The sequence below is a fragment of the Opisthocomus hoazin genome, chromosome Z (assembly GCF_030867145.1).
Source record: "Opisthocomus hoazin isolate bOpiHoa1 chromosome Z, bOpiHoa1.hap1, whole genome shotgun sequence".
NCBI classification, from domain to species: domain Eukaryota; kingdom Metazoa; phylum Chordata; class Aves; order Opisthocomiformes; family Opisthocomidae; genus Opisthocomus; species Opisthocomus hoazin.
In genome coordinates, this window is record NC_134454.1 from 87,575,861 (window position 1) to 87,594,743 (window position 18,883).

Below are 18,883 nucleotides of genomic sequence, written 5' to 3' on the forward strand. Positions count from 1 at the left end.
GGAGTCTTGGCTGAGGGGCTCGGGGGCTGGAGGGGACGCAGGGGGCTGGAGGTGGAGACGTGGGCAGAGCTGTTGTCTGCCCTGGTCAGCCCTGCACCGCAGCTCAGCCTCCGCTGGAACGATGCTATTGGTGCTCAGGTTAATAATTAAACCATAGTACGATCAGAGATACAAATGCAAAAATCCAGGCAGTTCCCCTTTGCTTAAAATACGACCCAATGAATAAAAAAAAAAAATCCAGAGCTAAATTAACAATGTGCTTTCCCAATTATAGCCACCCTCTGGTGAATGTAAGGTTGTCACGGCAACCTGCCCAGCAAAAGATACGGCCAAAAATACAGCACAGCAGGGAGAGAGATCCGATTTTTGCCATCCAAGTCGAAGGCTTTTGCCATCCAAGGCTTCTTCGGAGGCCAGCTCTGCTGGTTAATTTATGGCTGCGGTTCTTCCGCTGGTGTTCGTTAACGCGACCCATTTACCTGGATGAACGTTATGGCAGAACTAGGCGGAGAGCGACAAAGAAATAAAATGACCTCTCGAATGTAACCCAAACGACGAGCGGAATGATTGGGTGCCTTGGCGTTTTCCACAGCCTGCTGGGGTAAGGAGACGGCAGCTCAAACCCCACGCAGGATCGTCTCCGAGCGCCTTTGAGTAGGTCCGGAGGGAGCTACGCGGGGTTTAAATTCTGGGGGGTTTTCGTATGTTTCTCGACGTGGAGTTTGGTGCATTTGGGTAGAAAGGCTTGATATGGATGGAAAGGCTGGGTTTATATGGAAAAGGGCTTGCTTTATAAGAAAAAGGGCTTGGTTTATGTGGGAAAAGGCTTGATTTGGATGGAAAGTCTTAGTTTGTATGGAAAAAGTCTTGGTTTATGTGGAAAAGGCTTGGTTTATGTGGGAAAAGGCTTGGTTTCTGTGGGAAGAGACTTGGTTTGTATGGAAAAGACTTGGTTTATACGGGAAAGGTATAGGTTTATATGGAAAAAGGCTTGGTTTATATGAAGAAGGTCTTGGTTTATATGGAAAAAGTCTTGATTTATATGGAAAAGGCTTGGTTTATGTGGAAAAAAGGACTTGGTTTGTGTGGGAAGAGACTTGGTTTGTATGGAAAAGGGCTTGGTTTTTGTGGAAAAAGGCTTAGTTTGTCTGGAAAAGGCATTGGTTTATATGGGAAACAGATTGGTTTATATGGGAAAAGGTTTGATTTGGGTGGGAAAAGGCTTGGTTTACATGGAGAAAGGCTTGGTTTATATGCAAAAAGTCTTGCTTTATATGGAAAAGGGCTTGGTTTATATGGGAAAAGGCTTGGTTTACACGGTGAAAGTCCTGGTTTATATGGAAAAAGTCTTGGTTTATATGGGGAAAAGCTTGGTTATACAGAAAAGGGCTTGCTTTATGTGGAAAAAGTCTTGGTTTGTCTGGAAAAGGCATTGGTTTTTATGGGAAAAGGCTTGGTTTGTATGGAAAAGGCTTGGTTTTTATGGGAAAGGGCTGGGTTTATATGGAAAAAGGCTTGGTTTATATGAAGAAGGGCTTGGTTTATACGGGAAAAGGCTTGATTTGGATGGAAAGTCATGGTTTATATGGAAAAAGTCTTGGTTTATGTGGGAAAAGGCTTGGTTTACACGGAAAAGGTCTTAGTTTATAGGGAAAAGACTTGTTTTATGTGGGAAACATCTTGGTTTATACGAAGAAGGGCTTGGTTTATATGGGAAAGGCTTTCTTTAGATGGAGAAGGGCTTACTTTATACGGAAAAGGACTTGGTTTATGTGGGAAAAGCCCAGGTTTAGATGGAAAAGGCATTGGTTTATGCAGGAAAAGGCTTGGTTTATATGGAAAACGTCTTGGTTTATACGGGAAAAGTCATGGTTTATGTGGGAAAAGCCTCGGTTTGTACGGAGAAGAGTTCCCTGGCAGCGGTCAGTTCGTCTGGCAGCGCTCGATTCGCGCGGACCAGGCTGATTTTCCCGCAGACGCCGCGTTCCCCGCAGCGGCCGGCCCGCACGGCAGCGGCCCGCACTACATCTCCCGGCAGGGCCGGCGGCGCGGGGCGGGGCGGGGCGGCGGGGCGGGGCCGGGCGCGCGCGTCACTCCCCGGCCGCCGGGGCCCGTCCCTCCGCCGGAGCCGGCGCCGGCGCCTCCCCCCGCGCCCCCCCCCTCCCCTCACACCGGCTCCGCGCCCCCCCCCCCCCCTCCGCTCCCCCCGGAGCCCATGAGCCCCCCGGGCGGGGTCTGACAGCGCCCGCCGCCGCCGCAGGGTAAGGCCGGGGAGCGGGGGGGGGGGGGGGGGGGGGGGCCGTGACACAGCAGCCGGGGAGGGGAGGGGGGGGGCACGTCCCGCCTTTTGTCTCCCTCAGAAATCCGCCCCCCCCCCGACCCCTGGGCCGCCGTGGGGTGTGGATTCCCCCAACAAAGCGCGGGGGGGGGGGGGGATTTTTTGCCCTCTCGGCTCGTTTCGGGCGGCCTCGTCCTGTGGGGGGGTTTCATATTTTTTTCTTTTCTTTTTTTTTTTTTCCCCCCTTCCCTCCGCTGACAATTTGTGCGTGGACATGATTCCCCCCCCCCCCCCCCCCCCCCTCGATATTTCCCTCTCCTGGCCAAGGGGAGGGCGGGAGCGGGGGTCGCTCGGCCTCTGGAAGCTACCCCCGAGCGCTTCGTCTGCCCTCACGAAGGGCAAGGCCGGCCGCTCCCCACCGCCTCCCCCAGCGAGCCCCCCGTGGACATAAAGAGGGGGAACCCACCCGTGCTGACTAATTAGCGTCCTGCTTCGTTAGCCCCGCTGCGGCAACCGCGCAGCCGAGAGCCGAGGTCCCACCTGGTGTCAACCCCGAGCATCCTTACGGGGATGGGGACATCCCGCCATCCCACCCGGGGACGTCGCCTCCTGCGTGGTATGGAGGTGGGAGCATCTCCCTCGCCTTTCCTTGATGGAGGGTTGGGTTTGGGTGGACTCGCCGGGGACGATATTTTGTCGTTGTTTTCTGGTCCATGGTTTTTCTTGCAGAGTCACTCTGGTTGCACGTGGTCTTGGGGACCGGGGGGGTGACATTAGGGGATGACTGATGTTGGTGGCAGCCACCCCCAGCGATTCCGTACGTCTGGAGGCATGGTTACTGGGTGTCCCTGCCATCCTGGTGCCTCAAAACTCCGTCCTTGGAGTTGTTTTTCCATAAAATGAGACGAAGATTCGTCTCCCTGGGGCTGTTCTCTCTGCTTCAGGCTCCTCTGGAGCCCCCACCAGTAAGACCACGCTGGATGAGGTTAGCAACCTCGTTGGGTTGGGAAGAGGTGGGTGCCGTTTCCCAGCACAAGGAGGAAGGCTGGAGTGCCCCGGGCCTTTCTGGAGATGCGATGGGTACTCTAAAATAAGTTGTTTCTACCTGTCCTTTGCTGAAGTGCCACCTTCGCTCCTGCTCCAGTAATCCATGCTGCTCTTCCTCCACCACTTTGGCAGGCATAGGGTGAAGCGTGGAGCCACGGCCTTGTTACCAGTAACGAAAGAGACTGGTGGAAGCGAAAGCTACCCTGAGCTTCCAGATTGTTTCTCTCAACCCAAGGATACCAGAATAAGACCAGGTGATTTAATAGTCTCTCCTCTCCAGAATTTAGGAAGGCTTTTTGATGGTGGACCATCCTCTGAGCGTCCAGACGCTGGCAGGGGGTTGCCACGTGGGATGGAGAGGGAAGCATCCCACCCCGCTTATAGTTTCTGTGGGGAAAAAAGACCCCATTTTATTGTGTTGATCCGCGTAATTTTTACCCCATAAGGACCATAAAGGCTTTGCTCTGCTCTTGCCGATCCCGAGGTCCAAGAGCGCAAAACCTCGCGCTGGATTTTATTCCCTTGAGCCTGGAGTAAAATTTGTAGGCTGTGGTTTCGCCGCGTGAAGTGTGTTATCTTTGGCAGGGAGAGGAGCGGTGTCTGTTTTGGGAAGCTCGGGCCGTGCTCGTACGTAGAGCTCCTTCCCTCTGAGCTCCGTGCCAGCCCTCCTTGCGAGGCGGGTACTGCACCGGAGGGCTCTGCGAATTTATGGATCCATGATTAAAGCGTTGTGGGAGTTGTTCAACTCTTTTATTTTCGGTGTCATTTGTAAGATCTCAGGTCGCTTTTGAAGGAAAGCGGAGGAGCGGCGGTTGGATGGTGAAGGTGACGCGGGAATGTGGCTTGTCCTGGGTGAGCTGGAGCTCCTTGGCCGATGGGAGACTAGAGGAACCGTTTGTGAAGATCAATTGAACGCCACTTCTGCCTGTGTGGGGGGATTTGGGAGAGGAATGAGCTACTGGAGGGGTTTGTCTGGCTTTGTCAGCTTCCTTCCCGTGGCAGAGTCAGCCTCGTGTGCGAATGGGACAGGAGTGGGCTGCAGAGGGTTCCTGAGCGCCGTGAAAATAATGTGCAAGGCGTGAAAACATCCTTCATAGTTGTTAGCCCTTGATCCAGACTGTGGAGGGGAAGGTGATGAGATGCTGAGCTTCATCTCCAGATGGCCCTCCTTCAGCACAAGGTCTTGGAGGAGAAAATGATTCTTTTTTTTTGCTGTCTTCGGGGTGAAGCACTCCGTTGAGTTCCCTCTACCACGGTCTCCTAGTGAGGATAAATTTTGCTACTCTGACTCTCCCCTTCTTTCTCGATTTGGGTGTCTCTCTCCTCTTCTTGCAACCATCCTTGCCACTGCTCAGTCTTTTACCGGCAGGAGTGGTGTGAAATTGTGATAGTTATCGCCGGTTGAGTTTTCCCTTGCAGATCTCTGCAGAGCGGCAAGAAGACGCTCCTGGACCTTATTTAATTTCATGTTCTTGCTGGTCAGGTGGGTCTTTGGTGTCCCGAGTTTCGGTGAAGAGCAATATCTATAAGCACAGCCATACCTATGGTTGGGACCTCATGGAAGGTGGGGGCAGCAGGTGAGCTATTTCAGGACGTGTTTGGGGCACGTTTAGTGTGTTGCCTGTCTATTTCTGCTAAAATACGGAGCAATTAAATGTTGTTAATGGTTCCATTGTTCTTCAGTTCGACAGAATTATGAAGACGTTTACATTACGTGTGACATCATTAAGTTTCAGAGCTAAGTCTGCTGCTCTGTTGGGGGTAACTCCTGCTCGTCGTCGGGCTGGGGGAAAGGACAACTGTTCCCGTCTTGAAAGTCCGGAAGCATTGAGGCTTCTGGGCGAGTAATCTTCATAAATGCTTTGAGATGTTCTTGCGAAAGTCCTCGGACAAGGTGTAGTTCTGCTACCCAAGTATAATTATCGCATTACTGAGTCATCGGAAGTAAAGGGGTAGCGTAGCTAACCAATCATTTTCTGTTTGTGTGAGAGGCTGGCTAGTTTATATGCATTTATTTCTATATATGTGTGTGTGCATAAGTATAGTCATTTACAGCATAGATGCCCTGCTGGTGATCCTAAGAGGAATACGTTTCCTACCTGGTTCAGGCTGGAATGGGGTTGGCATTGGACATTCTTGAAAGTTTTGTGCATTTAACCATCAACTGTCCTGCTGAAAAGAGAGATTTTGTTTCTTCCACATCTGCTTTGGGCCGTGCCATGGTCGGTCTTGGCTTGCTGGGCTCTGTGTCTTCATCGACAGTCTTCTGCAATGCAGAGGTACCCCAAAAGTGGCCAGGAATGGGGATGGTGTCTGTGTAATGGATTTGAGATCTTTGCTGTTTCGGGTTAGCTTTTGAAGACTCCTTTGAGGCATGCCATGGACCTCTGAGGATTTAGGGACCACAAGTTGACTAAGGATAGTCCCATGCTTGCTTCAGAAAAGCCATAGCTCCTGTCTCCTGTCCTACAGAGACAACCCTTGGCCTCTGCTGTTGCCCAGGCATATAGCAGTCAAGGTACATGAGAAGAAGAACCTGCTTTCTTAGGTGGTAGGAGAAGCTGTGATGACACACATCTGCCTCTGCTATCTCTGCAGGACCAAATCCTGCCATGCCTGTCGGCCAGGAGCCTGCTGCAGGACTATTTCATAACATGCAGCAATTTATCAAGGGCGTCTCCTCTGTGGCCACCAGCACTACCTCAGCTTCGCCTTCTTCCCCAGCATGGCTGCGTCCACCATGCTGCTGGGTGGTGGTGGTGCAAGTCATCTGCGTCTCTCAGGTGGCAGGACGGAAAGGGTTTTGGGCGAGATGATGTGTCTGTGGTGGAGATGTCCCTGGGTCGGGGAGCTGAGGTGGGCAGCAGTGTGGTGTGCCCCATACCGTTTGTGATCCCTTGGTGTCACGTCGTGCCCAGGTGACCTGAGGATACATGCGGGTGCCCACAAGCTTCTCATTTCTCACCAGCAATTTTCATTGACCTTAACGCAAAAAACCCCTAATGAACCAACCAACCCTCCCTCCAGGTCTGAGCCGACTTGCTGGGACTGGTTTGTACAACTTGTGCTACCCCAGGAAGGCTTCACCACTGCTGGAGCCTGCCCCATGCGGAAGCAGAAGATGCAGAGGCATACAGCTGCCACCAGCTTTCCCAGCCACCTGTGACGAGGAACTTTTAACGGGGTTCGTAATTAAATCTGAAAAATGCTTTTGAACTCGTGAAATCGTGGAGGAGCCGCGTTGCGTGACTTGCGTTCACCGGGACCTTGGGAGAAGCTGGTGTTCACAACCACGCTGTCGCCGTCCCTCTGCTGCCGGGTACGTTGGGTGGTGGCTGGCACGGGAGGCGAGCGGCTGGGTGGGCGCGGGAAGCATGGCATGGGAGGCTGCGATCAGCTGTGCTGTGTCACGTGGCAGGGATGACACCCGGTGCATCCCCGAGTGAGCATTGAAAAGGTCTTCTGCAAGCAGGTAGATGCGATTCCAAGTGGTTTGCATCGTTTGAATGAAGAAAGCCAGAACAGAAATGCATCACAGATGTTTCCCAGGTCTCGGCCATGATGAGCGTGGAGCATCCCATTCCTGAAGCCAGAGCTTTGCCAGCCATCATGGAGCCGGTCACTGGTGGCAAAACCTGGGGTGAGATTGGAGCTGGGGCAGCTGCTTTGCAGAGGTGGGCTTGCCCTTGGCCGCGAGCTGCTCCTTCTGTTACGTGGTCCGCAGAGAGGTCGTTTTGGGGGGCCACCAGCTTCTGCAGGTGGCTTTGAAGGCTGTTGAGGTCTGCGAAAACACGTCTTAGTGTTTGCTGATGGGAGATCTCGCGGGAATAATCATGGGGTGAATTTTAAAGGATTTTTTTTGTCCTGCAGGGAAGTGTGCGCTCCGGTCACTGGTGGGACTATAGTTTAGTCTAGGTCCAACCAAGCTAGCCCGGAGCAGTGATCTGCAAGTGCCTTTTTGCTTCTGGGTGGTGGCATCTCCCTGCATTGCCCGGCCAGAAGCAAACCCCCTGGGCCGGAGGACTCCTGAGCACCGTGTCTGGCTGCACCGAAGCCAGAGGGGGTTTTAATAACGCGTGCCGTCAGAAATGCCATCTCGGGTGTCTGGGTGAGAGAGGAGTAGAAAGCAGGAAGGGCTGTGGTTGTGCTGTGGTTGTCGGCAGAGAAATGCTTGATGTTTAAGGTGGTGTTTGCTTTGCGTGGTGAGAAGAGGCCGGCTGGATGCCTGCACCCACGGGAGCCGTATTCCCTTAAATCGGGGCATACCGGTGATCCAAGAAATGCCTTTCCCAAGCCGGGCGATCGGCTCGGAGGCATCTTTGATTACATTTTTCTCTGGCTCGGGAAGCCGGGCTGGCCGTTTTCAAACTTGCAGCAATCATTTTTGCAGCTGGAGGCTTCACAGCAGGACGTAGAGGCTCAGGCTGCTTTTGGAAACGATTTATTTTTCTTTCCGCGTGCGTATTTCATCGTTGCGAGCTAGTGGATGAGTGAGGTGGAGTTTTCGAGGGCCATTGGGTCTCACCACGATGGCTCCGGATGCCTGTAAAGGAAGAGGAGGCCACGGGTGCAGATGAAGAGGCTGAAGAGCTGCAGGGGACCGGCCGTGACAGGGTGGTGGGTGGCTTTCTCCGACAGCTTTTCCCCCCCCTTCTTTTGGGAGCGATAGCTTCTCACATCCCGACGGCAGTTCCACGATGAAACGCACCCTTCTGGAAAGCTCTTGCGGTGAACGGCGAGTTTTCCATCCCTCCCTGCATCCCTGCTCCGTCCATCCCTGGGCCGGCCCCGGAGCATTTTTTTCCTGCCTCTGCAGATGCTCGGAGCAGCGTCGGTGGTGGGCAGGACATCGTCACCCTGGGGAGCACTTGGCTGTCGGCAGAGCCTCAGCACCCCTCCCTGCCCGGATGATTTTAGTGCGAACATTCACCCCGGGGTGCTGGTCCCTCTCCCTCCCTCCCCGGTTTCGGAGCATCTGGGGAGCACGTATCGTCTTTCTTGGAATCAGCTCTGAGAAAGGAGATTTGCACAGCTTTGGGGTTTTTTTTATATATATATATTTGAAGTACATGGGGTAAAAGATTTATTCATCGACTGCAAACAGCGGCTTTGAAGCTTCTCCTCTGTTTCTGTGCTTGCTTTTTATTTTTTTTTAATTAACAGAAATCAAACTGGCTGTCGCTCGCTATTCCGCCTGAAGCTTTTTCAACCCAGGGACTAATTTCAGCCAAATGTGACAGAGGAGCGCAGGTCTCAAAGAGAAGAACTTACAGGCTGGAAGAAAGAGGGTGGAAAAGGGAAATCCAGATTTCTTCTTGCCTGCAAGGAGTGGCTGCAGCAATCATGAGCTTAAATATGATCTGTCAGGGCACGAGCGGGTCAGTTAGCTCAGAAGCAGCTTTAGTAACTCACTGAGTTTTCTCTAAGGAAATAACCCAAATTATCTTGAATATAATAAATAACCCTGGAAAAGGGTTTTCCAGCCTGGAGCTCAGCCTCACTGCATACCTGCCGGGATGGATAATCAGGTATTACGCTGTTCCTGCTCCTCAGAGCGATGTTTCACGTGCTGCCACCTCGAAGCTCACACAGAGCATTTGCACGCTGGGGAACGAGTAAAATCTGTCCCCAAAAGCTTGGCCAGGCCCTGTCCAGGCTCACTGCAGTTTCCCATCGAGACCAAAGTCCCGGCCGGCAGCATCGCCTGTGGGAGACGAAGCTCCAGCGCTGTCAACTTTTTGGCATCGTCGATGGTCCGTGAACTTGCCTTGGAGCTGGAGCTGCTATGAAAAATGATCAGCGAAGCCCCAGTTCCCAGAGGAGCTGGGGCTGATGCTCTGCCCCTCTCCGCTCCTACCAGCCTTTCCCATCACAGGACGAGGCTGCCTTTTCTATCCCTTCACCGTCTGCCATCACTATATGCACTTTGATATTTTTAATTTTATTTATTTTTTTTTTAAACTGGGGATTCTCTTCCTTTTTTTGTCATCTTGGAGAATGGTTTCCCTTACGCTTTTCTCTATTTAGGGCTCTGGGGGAGGAAGTGACTCAGCCTTTCCCCTGCTCTGGTTTGCACAGTCATCCCATGCCGGCTTTGCCGAGGTTTTTCCTTGAGCACCTCCAGTTACGCTCTCTTCGTTCAGCGGGAGCCTGTCTGCCTCCTCACCGCACGTTTCGGCGGGGAAGGGCACGGTGGGGGAGGATGAGCCGTCGGCGGGAGCTTCCCCTGTGCCGGGAGGATAGTAATGCAGCGAGGAGGACGCGCTGCCAGACCCGCAGCAGCTCCAGGTCTCTTGCTCTGCTCCGCATCCACGAGCACGGATGTCTGTGAGTCCAGCCAAATGAAATTTTGGGGGCCAACCTAGTCATACTGCAAAAACCCTGATGCGATTTGATGGCACGGACTCACCAGGGAGAGGAGAGTGAAGATGACTCCGGTCATGCCACCAGCATTGCTGAAGGATGCCGTGCTCACCCCGGCGCTGACGGGAGAGGTCTGCGTGGATGACGGATGGACGATGACGCTCGCTGCCAGCTTGCCTTTCACGGCAGAGCTGATGCGGCTGCTAAATACCGGGGAGGAAGCATCACTTGCTCCCTGCAGGGCTTTCAGACGCTGCTGCTCGATGAGGGAGTCACTAATTCATCTGCCACCCCAGGTGATACCAGGCATTTGGCGTGCCAGGTACTATATGGAGAACAACCGCATTACTTTCAGGTTATTTCATCCCTCTTCTGGAAGCCGGCACAGCTGGCTGCAAACTCTGCTTCTTTCTAAAGGGGAGAAGGGAAAATAAAAAGAAGAAACTCCCAAGCCCCCCAGAACCCTTCCTCTGCCCCTGCAAAACTCAGAGATTCAAACTCTGAAAGCAGTTTTGATCTCAGGAGATTCCAACATGTGCCACTTAGGCCTTTGTTTTATAAAGTTGTTGGAGTAACAGTGATCTTTGTTGTAAATTATTCTTCTCTCAAGTTTTATCTTCTCTCAAATTACTACTCTCTGGAGTAATAATTTGTATAATTCTGAAGATGTACGTGATGGGATCCTCCTGAGGATGTATGTGATGGGATCCTTACTGGGGAGATCCTACCTCCACGGCCAAAGTCCTGTACCTTTGCCGTCGGTCGCCTCTCTTGGCTGGTCTCTCAGCTCCTGGGTTGGCTCTGGCTGGGAGCAACATTGTGTGAGCGTGCGTTGCGGAAGGATGGGCAGTGTTTCTCCAGTAGCTTGTGGTAATGGGGCTACCGGTGCTTCATAATGTATCCTCACTGTTGGTCTGCATGGTGCGTGCGATGGAATTTGATCCCACTTTGACATGGCTGAATTTCAGCGAGTGGTGAATTTTGGGGTTCCACAAGTCTTTGGTAGAACATTGGTATCTCCAGGTGTGGCCTTATTGAAGCTCATGTGCTGTGAGTGAGGACTTCTCTGGTGGTCACGAGATTCAGGGTTGCTTTTTGGTTTGTGTTAACACCTCATTTGGCCCCAAGGATTGTAGCTATTGGTATGCACCTTCACCGTGACCCTGTTGTGCCAGATGCTTGAGAAGAACTAAAAACCAAGGCATTTTGGCACGGTGGGTGGTGGTCTCATGTTGTGTGATCGGTGCCAGCAGAACTTTAAATGGCTTGGTAATGCTATGTTGCTCAGTGGGGCTAGATCAAGCTGCTGTAGTGTGGCTGGAGCACCTCTAAGCTACCTGCAAGTGCATAGGGGCTTCCTGGGAGTCCTCGTGTTGAACAACGAATGCTCTTTGCTGGCAGTGAAGGTATCTTGTTGAGTGTCCCAAAACAGAACCTTGGCTGGCCCAAGATCTTGGGTGAGGACCACAGAGCCCAGGACCCAGAAGTTATGTCAGATCTTTGTTGGGATCTCTGTTGAATCAGACCTGTCCAGTTCAGACAGATGTTTCTGGAGAAAGTGTGGTAACCTTGCAGGAGAAAGGTTTCACCTGCCCCTCATGTTACTTACCTTCTCGAGGAGCTCTTCACCGTAGAAGGTGTGTGGAGGAGGCTCTCTCCAGGCACTGCCAAGCATAAATACACAAGGAAGGAGTCTGGTTGGAAAGATGAAGGAGGCACTCTGTAAGGAAGCCATCCCTTTGGTCTGGTAGTCCACAAATATAGTGGTTCGCTGATGGGGATGCTGGTGGTTAAGCTGTCTCTAGTAAGCAGACGTAAACTCTGAGAATTTCCAGATATTTTTACAAGTAACCCCAGAAAATGAAGCTTGTTGCTTCTTGTAATACCCATGTCAGATCATACTTGTTCTCATTCCTCAAGTCCCTTGGCCCTTACCCGGGGCCAGACATTGCAGGAGGTGGAGCGTGGGTGACCAGGGGCGTCGCGTTGTCTTTTCTGTCCAGTTCTGGCTGTTGCGAGACACTACAGGCATTAAAGCCAAGTTTTATGGGAAGTGCTTGAAACTTGCTTCGTGGTAAGGTGGCGGCTGGTGTAATGAAAAACCTTGTAATTGAGATGTTGTGGAAATTTAGCAGCCAAGGTGAAGATTTACGTGCAGGTGGTCGGGTGGGCTGGGAAGTCCGAAGTTGGTCATCACCTAGAAATGCTTCAGTAACCCATCTTGGGTTCTGCTTGCTTGTGTTTGTCTTTTTTCTTTTGAGAAATCCAACTGAATCATGAGCCTGTCAGAGGCAGCGAGTTAACCCGTGTGGTGGTGATGTGACTCTCGGATCCACCTAACTGGGGGTCAAGAGGTGAATCTGTTGGCGAGTCCTCCCCTCTGTCCCTTAACCCTTCTGACCTTTTTACGTGTCTAGAAGCATTACGCTGAGCTTGACAGGACATATCAGCCAATAAAGCCTTCCTCTCCTTCCCTCCACAGGCTAGTAAGCCTTAGACTAAGATTTTCCACTTATTTCCTTAATTCTGTCTGTTTATCCATTTTATTACAGTAGACACATTTGTTGTGTGCTTCCAGCTTCTCTGTTCTTGGGTCTCTTCCGCATCATCCAGTGCCATGACTAAAAAGCCGTAGCCTTGTCCTCGCAGCACTCAACTCGGGCCACGTTAGCTCTCTTCTGAGCATCTCTGTCTATTGATTAAAGCATTAGGAGGAACGTCAGCTTGGAAGCAGTGGGTTTGATTCGCTAATCATTTTAACAAAAAAGCGGCAAACTTTGATTCAAAGTACATGAGAAACCGTTTTCTAATGTGCTGGAGGTCGGTCGGAGTGCATAACCAGATGAAAGCATCGGTCGGGAAGCTAACGAGAGGAGCTGGCTGGCTGAACATCACACATGAGATCTTCTGCATGACCTAGGAGTACAGGAAAAATGTTTGTGTGTATTTAAGGGGGGGCTGATGGTTTTTGGCCAGCGAGCTCTAGTGGCTGCAAGAACTTCATGGTTGTGTGAAGCACGTGCAGGACAGTTGAACCTGTGGGATGCTCTTCTTGGTATCAGTCAATCAGTGAAGCGCTAGTTTCCTGAAGGACTTCGTGTATTGATGGAGTATATGGCAGTTGACTGGTGGGAAAAGCCTGCCGGTATCAACACACCTTGCATGCCGTTGGCTGGTTTGTGGGTTGCCCTGACCCGTTCAGGGAGCTGATGTGGGTTGTAGGGGCAAGCGGGAGTATTGGTGAAGTGTTCGTGAAGAAGCAGCTTAGAAAAAATTTTTGAGGGACCAGTGAAGGAGTATCTGCCTCCACCGTTGACAAATGCAACTGGTTTTTGGAAGGTGGGGATTTGAATCAGGCCACCACCTAAAGGGAGACCCCGAAGACCAAGCGATAGGTGACTGGTTTCTGTCTTCTGGATTGGAGGTTGGGCCCTGGTGTTGGACAGCCAAACTGGAGACAGATGATGGCTCTTGCATGGTACAGGTGGGGAGGAAGAGAGGAGGGGGGTCAGGGCAGCGAGCACATCCTCCTCTTTGGTCTCCCTTTCCTGTTTGCTTAGTCTGGTGTCAAACATCTGAATGCGAGCTCCGTCGAGCTCCTGCTCTGGGGCTGTCGCTGGGCCGCTTTCAACTCCTCGGACCTTGAGGCTGCCAGGGTGGGCAGAGCTGACGTCAAACCATCCAGGAAGGAAGAGACGGGCAGTAGAAAAACTCCCTTTTTTATAGGGAGAAGCGTACAGCACTTGCTGTGTGGGACCATCCTCTGCCTCCTGGAGCAGAAGGCTTTGCTCGCTGTGAGGGATTGTTTTGTACTGGAGCTTCACGTCAACCTCTGTTACCTCTCCTAAAGGTCAGCCTGGGCTTCCAGGCCACTTACCACTGGGAAGACTTTTCTTCTGGTTTTGATGAAGCTGGAGATCAGGCATGGTAGCTTTGTCCTGGAAGTCTGAGCTAAGGGAAGGTCACCCTAGGCAAGATCCTGGAGTTAGTTTGGATTGAAGCAACCTCTGGAAGTCCTCTGGTCCGGCCCTCTGCTCAGTGCGAGACCACCTTCTGCATTAGACCTGGTTGCTGAGGGCCTCGTCCAGCTGAGTCCTGACGCTGTTTCCAGGGATGGAGAGCACACACCCCCTTGGGTCACCCGTTGCTCCCAGTGAAGGAATTTTGTCTTGCGTCCCACCAGAATTTCCCATGCTGCAGCCGCCGATCCTCAGACCTTGAGGTGAGCAGCTGCGGTGGTTTGCAGCTGAAGAAGGCTTTCTCCTGCCGGTCTTGCCCCTGGCACGTTGCTGTTGGGTTTCTCAGCGCTTTGGGGACGTCACCACTTTCTAGCAAGGTGGCAGCGCGTCTGTGCACCGAGAAGGCTTATCGCCAACTGACCTAATTATTCTAATCTCGCTGTTCCCTAGATAGCGCAGGTTTCCTTGGCTCTCGGGAGGCTTCCCCGGGTTCTCCAAGCTGCTCTTTGATTTCTCCTCTGTCTTTTAATAATATTATTCGTTCGCTCAGGCTAGGTGAGCCAGAGAATAAGGTTTGTAGCCAGATACAGTGCAATACTTGTGAACTGCTCTTTCTGATTTGATGGCCCTCCTGCTGGGTTTGGTGCCCTCAGCCTTTTTTGTTCCCTATCCCATTTTTTTAATCCCTATCCCCTTTTCTTTGTTGTTACCTATCACATTTTTTTATTCCCTATCCTTTCTCTCTTTGTTGTTCCCTATCCCATTTTCTTTGTTGTTCCCTATCCCATTTTTTTGTTGTTACCTATCCCTTTTTTTTATTCCCTATCTCGTTTTCTTTGTTGTTCCCTATGCCTTTTTTTTTTTATTCCCTATCCCATTTTTTCCTTCCTTCTGCCAGACCCCTCCTGCTGCCCTGCTCTCCCTGTTGTGGATTCTCCCTTCCCTACCTGCCCCATTTCCTTTCTGTGAGGGGTTTTTTTGGGTACAGATATGGGCCGGTTACCTTTTAAAGGTGCCAAATTCATTTTCCAGCAAGACAGGGATTTGCAGCACGTTAACGGGATTTAACATCTACTTCAGCATGAATAAAATAAAGCCCAGGAGAGGAAAAAACCCAAACCCAACCCACCAACAGAATATTGCATCTTGGGGTGAGTTCCCTCCATTCATAAACTTAATTTTCTTCTGGAAAATTGACGTTGGGAGTTATCCCTGTGCTGTCTGGAAGGCTCTTCGGTCCCCACCGGGCAGAGAAGAGTCCAGAAGAACTGGGGCTGCAGCGGTCCCCCCTCTCTTTGGGGGGATGCAAATTCCTATTCCCCTGATTTCTTCCTTCTTTTTAAAAAAAATATGATGTATGTGACACTTTCCTGAGTTTCCTGTGAGTTTCTAATGTATATATGTTAATTACAGTAATGCTTTAAATTATGTACTTTCCCCTGGAGGGCGTCCTGGTGGATACCCCAGCTTATCCTTCGGTCTTCCGAATACTCCTAAACATCAGCCCGTAGAGCAAAAAATTAATGCTAACTGTATTTTTAGTTTCAGTTAATTAGCCTGTAGAAAAATGGTGATAGTAAGGATGTTTGTGGGGGATAAGAGGATTTTTAGCTGGGGTCAGTCGGAGTGGATATTTTTAGTTCATCAAAGCAGGAGACAAAATAATGTCAAGTCAAAATTGCTTTGTTCAGTCCAAAATAAAATATGTTTTCACGTATTTTACACCGTGATGGAGAGGTGTGGAAATTTAGCGTGCATCACTGTGAAATAGAAGTAAAAACCCCCCTGTTTAAAAATACCAAACCCTTAAAAATATCTGAAAGAACTTTTTCCAGCATTTTCTTCTGCTGCAGTGACTTGACCAAATCTGTTTAGAATTCACAGAATCACAGAATTCTCCAAGCCAAAGCTGGGCTGCTGTCAAACAAGAGATTTTTATAATAATAATTAATATTTTTTATTTGACAGGTATAGTAATCATTATTATTATTGTTGTTATTATTATTATTTGATAGGTTCAACCTTTTTCTTCTGCAAAAGGGGATTCAGTTCCTTGGATGAATGCAGGTAGGGGAGGTATGTGTCTCTCATCCCACGCTGGAGGAGGGGACACGTGGGACTGGAGTGCCAGGTGTCACCTGCAGTTCCTGGTGTTGGAAGACGCTGGGTTTCCTGTGGACGTTGTGGACACGTGGGGCTGCTCACCAGCAGCAAGGTGTCCCTGTGGACCGGGGGTTCCTCAGCAAGCACAGAGGTTCTTCAAGCTCCCTCTGGGAGGGAAGAATCCTGAAGAAGACTCTGGTGGGAGTGAGGAAGGCTTGCCCCAAGCCCTGGTGTTTTGTGGTTATGTTAGAAGTAGTAGCATCTTCCTCTGCAGCCTCCAAGTGCTTGCAGTAAATCAGGGCTCGGCACATAGTTTATTTTCTTGATCATTCATATTGTATGATTTATTCCAGAAGTGCCTTTTCCAGTCCCTTGTTAAGCTCAGGTACTTAATTAGTGGGTCATAAAGATCCCTCAGATGCCCTCAGCTGACCTGCACTGTGCAGGCATCCGAGAGCTGGCATTGATGGGCTTCCACCTGCAAGGCCCTTTAAGGTGAGATACCATTGGGGTATATAGCGTTGTAAAGTCTCCTGGTTAATTAAATTGTCCCTTACCTCTTTTCTTTTCTTTTTTTTCCTCAAAGCTGAGTAGTTTGGGCTTTCTATTTGTGTCTCTGAGGTCAAAGGTACGTGAATAGCAGGCGTCCTGCTATGGTGTTTCTGCTGAAACTGCTGATGCTGCTCCCCTTTGCTGCAATTACGGTCCTCCCCCCGTGTTCTTGTTATGATTAACTTCGGGGCTGTTAATCCCTTGGGTGTAAGCAGAGGTTGCCCAGCACAGGGAGGTGCAGGAGGCGACTTTCTCAGATGCTGATGTGGCCTGGAACAAGCTCCTTCGGTCCATGCAGCTGTATTCAGTGGGGCTGCTGTATGGTGGAGGTCATTATGGGAAGAGCTTCATGGTGAACATGAAGGACCCTTCAACAGAAGAGCAAAAAATAGCGTAAAGCTCGTTCATGGATGTGTTTCTGGGTTTTCCTCATGCCTGCAGGTCCCTCAGTCGCTGAGTGGGTCAGTCCTAGGTATGGCTGGTGCGTTTTCCACTGCAAGTGAGGTCGTGGGATGGACACAGCTGTCCGGAAAGATGGATCCTGTTGGTCTTTGGTGTCTGCAGGTAGTCCTGGGTCCTCCAGTCGTCATCCAGCCCTGTGGGAACAGCATTTGCTTTTGAGTCAGGAGGCAAACTTACCAAAATAAGTGTTTCTGGCATTATCTCTGACCGGGCTGTGTTTGTGGAGAAAATGCTTCTCTTGGTGCCTGCTTGACCTGCTTTTCCTGAGCTGCTGGGTATTTACTCAGTGCAATCACCCCAGAGGCATTCTGAAAATGAAGGCCAAACCTCTGATACTCATCAAAGACCCTCTCAATCTGTGATGCCTTCCCTGCGGTAGCTTCTTGAAGCTCCAAGACCTCTTTCCTCCTCCCCAAGCTAGAAGGGAAAGCCAGGCATTGAAGATAAGTCCTAGCAGGGCTTATTGTGTTTTATGAGAGGGAAGCAAGGTGTGGTTGGCTTGCCTGGAGGACCCAGCAATACATTCCAATCGCACGTGCAGCGTGTGGCGTGCTTGGTTCCGTGATGGATGGAGCACTTGGACACAAGGAGCAGCTCAAGGACATTTTGGGATGAACTTGAGGTTCTTGCCCCCAGTACACCGGCAGCAATGCTGGGGCTCAGCGAGGCATCTGAGACGTGGGGTTAGCAGAAGGGATTGGTGTCAAGGATGCTGTCAGCAGGGCATGTTAGGACGTAGGGTTGGTGGATCCCAAGGCTGAACATCAGCTGTCTTGATCCAGGCCAGTTGTCTAGACTGTCATTGCTGCTAGCGGAGGTAAATATGCACTCCCAAAGCTCGCTTGATCTCATGTTCATCCCAAAATAGGTCAGCTATCGTGTCCTGGAAATACCTGTCTCACCATTTGCTTTGTGTTAATGAAAACTTCCCGGTCCTCGTCCTACCTGCTGGGGCTCAGCCGAGTTGAGCTGCTTCGTTTACCTCTTATTAATCAAACCCAGCGGTCCCCTGGGCGATAAATGTAGCTGAGCAAATACTTGCGGCATCTTTACTCCCTGGGCTTCGACAGACTGCTCTTCTTCCATCTCTGGTTTCTTACCACACCTCACTTGCTGCGACTGAAGGGGGGGAAAACCGAAGGGGGGAGTGGGACTGCCCAGGAGGGGCTTTTGGGGAGACGTGCGGCTGCGTCGCTGCTGCAGAGCGTCCAGCGAGCAGAGCGATAGTCTGTGAGCGATTGCGAAAAAATGCACTTCAAGCCTCAAAAAGGAGGCTGGTGGCTGGCCAGTAACTCCTGAAAATTCCTGTCTGGGGAGGTGCTTTGCTTGGTATTTGCGGGCCGGTTCCCTGTGGGAGGCTTTATCCCGGTGAATTGGTTCGAGCTGTCTCATGAGCTGCTGGAAGGAGATAAAAGCTGGGGATGGATTCGAGAGGAGGGCTTGGTCCGTGCTGCTTATGCAAAACAAAGCCTGGTCCCCAGGGCTGAGCATCACCACCTGCCAGCGTGGTTGTTGGGTCTGCAGGGAGCTGGAGTCCATCCCTGCCCCACAGTAGCATCCCTCGGCTTGGCGAGACCCTTGGCAGGCACTGAGGTGTCTGCACTCGCTCATGTCCCTTCTCGGGGCAGCTATTGGAAGCCCAGTGCAAACCCTGGGTTCGGCTGGGTATCACGTTTGCTGTTCTAAATGCGATGGGAAACTACGTGGGAGAACGTGCAGGAGATCCTTGTAAGCTGAAAAATGGATTTAGGGTCTGCAAGGGCATCTTCCCAAGCTGTGAGAGCTGTCTTAGATGGTGCCCTTTGTCCACAGCAGTCTCAGGGACCTGACTTTAATTCAGATGGTCCCTCTGGTTGGAGTGAGAATCACTCCTCTGAAATGCAGTTACTTTGCTGGATGGAAACCTGCTGTCTGGACCACGTCCTGTCCACGTATCCAGGAGCAGGAGCTAAGGAGGACACCGTCTCCAGCCCTGGGGGAAGGGAAAGCTTTGGCAACCAGCTCAGTCCTGGGTCAAAAACCTGTCCTTAATTGTGCAAGGGTTGGACATCTTGCTGGGCTATGTGCTGGGCCATGTCCTTCTTTCCCAAGCAGAAGGTTCAACAAGTAGATGGGACAT

General features: G+C 51.1%; 1 protein-coding gene across 7 annotated transcripts in view; it reads left to right on the forward strand.

Moving 5' to 3' along the window:
* Positions 1-344: 344 nt before the first annotated feature.
* Positions 345-18,883, forward strand: part of LOC142358832 (CBP80/20-dependent translation initiation factor-like) — a 156,402-nt gene continuing 137,863 nt past the window's right edge. For 5 of the 7 annotated variants that reach the window (XM_075410980.1, XM_075410983.1, XM_075410986.1 and 2 more), the window contains exon 1: positions 2,191-2,261. The gene's annotated coding sequence lies outside the window, so the exon portion shown is untranslated. Of the gene's footprint in view, positions 602-2,190; positions 2,262-3,560; positions 3,580-18,883 lie in introns of those variants that run through there. The other 2 variants (XM_075410981.1, XM_075410982.1) reach the window with 2 other exon arrangements.